Genomic DNA, 3,464 nt, shown 5'->3' with positions numbered 1-3,464 from the left:
ACAATCATTTGGGGGGGATAAGTAGGACATTTGTCTACTCACCTTCCTTCAAGCCAGTGCTATTAAACGGTATTTGCATTTCCATGGTAACTCAAAACCCTCCCCTTGTCCTCCTTCATTATGGATTCGATGCATTTCCAGTTTCTTTCCTGTAAGGTACAGTTAAGAGAAACAGGATGGCTGAGATTGGAAAAAGGAGCCAGTGCAGTCCTACAGAACCACTGATTAATCATAAATTAGCATTTTTCAACATAACATGATGGAGAGCTATGACATGGGAAACATTCCTATATATTACGTTATATTAAAAAAAAGAAACACTTGCTCTGACCTCATTTTCTTCTCATCCCTTTTCTCCTTTATCGCTTTTTGCAGGTTTTTGTTTCTGTCTTCTTTTTATTGGATTTACATTTTTCATTGTGTCCTTTATCTCACCAGTTCTCCTTTTCCCTTTTTTTTTTTTACACTCCTTAGGACATTATAGAAATGTATATTTCTAAATTGGTTATGCTGTACTTTTTGTTCTTGAATAGATACTGGGCAAAAGGAGGAGTTCAGGATACAAGAAATTTGTGTTATATTCATTTTCTGCCTCAGTAGAGAAATAGTGCCTTCTAGTGTTTGCAATAACATTTTGTATTTGCACCATTTCCATTCCGAAAAGTAAAATGATACTTTTACTTTTCATAGTTCTACCTATTTATTAAATATATTGGTAATATTTTTATTTTAGGGACTTAAATGTCAGGATCATAAAACATTTATTTAATGAGTTGATGATGGTACTTAGTCCAAATATGTGAAAGGATTAGAAAAATGTATTCTACTTAATGCATTCCCCAATTAGCAGTCATCGGTGGTCACCAACTGGTAAGGAAACAAATCACAAAAATATGATTCATGATATTGCCAAGATTGCTAAAAAGATGCCATAAATAGAGAATTGCAAAGCTGGTTGCTTGAAGGCACCATGAACAGGAAATGTTTCAGAAGGTTTGCTCAAACTTTTTATCCCTCAAGGTATCCTTTTTGGGTTTTGACATGGGTTTTGAAGGGATTTGATTGACATGTCTTCTTTCGTTCTGCTGCTTCTAAGTCACCTCTGTTTCTCCTAGAACTGGCCATGTTCTTTGGGAGAAGAGCTGTTCTCTCAGAGAAGCAGATACATTCCTTACACAATTTATCAGTTGTGAGAAGTTAGCTGTTGCCCGGTATTTCCCAACTTCCTGAGGCTGGATATGCATTCCCTAAAATGGATTCTCACTTGTCGACTATTATGAAAACATGAGGAATAACTTTGTGCATGTGTATATCTATGTAATGTATTAGGGTTCTCTAGATATACAGATACAGATACATAGATATAGACATGTATATAATTATATATGTATCTGTGTTTTTATGTATCTACATGTACACATACCCTAATGGTTCTGTTTCTATATATTTCTATATATTTATTTTTATAAAGAGATTTATTATAAGCCATTTGCTCATGCAGTTACAGAGGCTGACAAGTCTCCATATCTGCAGGGTGAGTTGGCAATCTGGAGACCAAGGAGAGCTGATGGTACAATTCCAGTCCAAGTTCAAAGGCCTGAGAACTAGGAGAGCCAATTTTCCGTTCCAACTCAAAGGCTGGCAGGCTTGAGACCCAGGAACAGTTGATGTTCCGTCTGAGTCTGAAGGCAGAACAAATTCTCCTTTACTTGAGGGAAGGTGAGCCTTTTCTTTTATTCAAGCCCTTCCACTAATTGGATGAGACACACCTCCATTTGGTGGGGGAATGTGCTTTACTTAGTTTATTGATTCAAATGTTAATATCATCAGAAACACCAAAATAATGTTTGACCAAATATCTAGGTACCCTATGGCCCAGTCAAGTAGATACATAAAATCACAGTTATTGTCAACATATACAAATTAAAATATGTTTATTTCTTTGAAATGTTTACAGCATCTTTGCTCTATATGTATTGTTTCAGTATTCATTATTTGAGTCTTATGAATTTCTTTCTTCAAAGCAGTGGACTGTACAATCTCTAATGAGTTATTGTAAACAGTGTCTTTACAAATAACTGGAAAGAATATGGAGATAATATTGAGCACAAACCATTTGTCTGGGATTAGCTGTTTATACATTTAATTTTCACAATAATCAACTGAACTAGGTAAGATTACTATCATTTTAGAGATGAAGAAGCTGAAACTCAAAGAGGCTAAATAACTTGTCCCAATGTGGCAGAATATGACTCTAGAAATAGAAACAAATCTTAAAAGCTCATATTCTTTCCACTCCAATTTGTTATCATTAACAAGCTATATTACTGAGGCAAACTAATTAACTTCTTCAGGCCTTGCAAATCTCTTATTTGCAAAATGACTATGAAATGGATGACTTCTTTTTCTTTTAAATATTTGATTTTTTAAGTAATCTCTATACTCAACATGGGGCTCAGACTCACAGCCCCGAGGTTGAGAGTTGCGTGCTCTACCGACTGAGCCAGCAGAGGCCCTTGAACTAGATGATTTCTTCGGTCTCAATTGTTAGAGTTCATGGCAGACATTTCCAATTATCTACCCAATATCCATTAACTTATTCTTCCTTGCCAATAGAATAGAGACAAACTCATTTAGCATACTTCCTTTTGCCTTTCACCTTTACCCTTATTCCTACCTGAATACAGACATGATGCCAAAAGAGAAACAACATGTCTCAATTCCTTGGTGCCATGTTTGTTTTCTACTGTTCTAACTAAAGATCTTTTCAGCTTCATCCCAGGATCTAATGGNATTTGACAGAGACAGAGACAGCCAGCGAGAGAGGGAACACAAGCTGGGGGAGTGGGAGAGGAAGAAGCAGGCTCACAGCGGAAGAGCCTGACGTGGGGCTCGACCCCATAACGCCGGGATCACGCCCTGAGCCGAAGGCAGGCGCTTAACCGCTGTGCCACCCAGGCGCCCCTGTTTTCTACTGTTCTAACTAAAGATCTTTTCAGCTTCATCCCAGGATCTAATGTTGGCCTTCAAAGGACAGTGTGTTCACCCCAGGGTAGAAGCAAAATGATTATAAGTGTGCCAAAATAAATTCACATAATTTAAAACCATGTGTTTTTCCTGAATACAGGGAAAACTTTGTCATTGAAGTAATTTGGAGAATACAGAAACATTGGAGATAAAAAAAAAATAGGAAGCTTGTTATTCCTTAATTAAGAGAAAGACAAAACCATTTTTGAAATTTTGCTGTGTTTGAATTTCACTTCTGGTCATAGTGGAATGATCAACTGGGAAACTGCATTAAACATATTCAGCAACTATTTTCAGGCAATGTACAATGAACAGCATAGACTGCAGTTTCTGAGAGAAAGAAGATCCATGAGGTGAGTCTCATGATTGATCAGCTCTCTGCTTAGGGAAACTTTCCTAACTGTAGCGCAGAGGGCTTGAATTTGAGCAGAGCATAG

Source organism: Ailuropoda melanoleuca, chromosome 11, assembly GCF_002007445.2.
Source record: "Ailuropoda melanoleuca isolate Jingjing chromosome 11, ASM200744v2, whole genome shotgun sequence".
Taxonomy (NCBI): domain Eukaryota; kingdom Metazoa; phylum Chordata; class Mammalia; order Carnivora; family Ursidae; genus Ailuropoda; species Ailuropoda melanoleuca.
The sequence above is the reverse complement of the archived record's forward strand: the minus strand, read 5'-3'. Positions refer to the sequence as shown.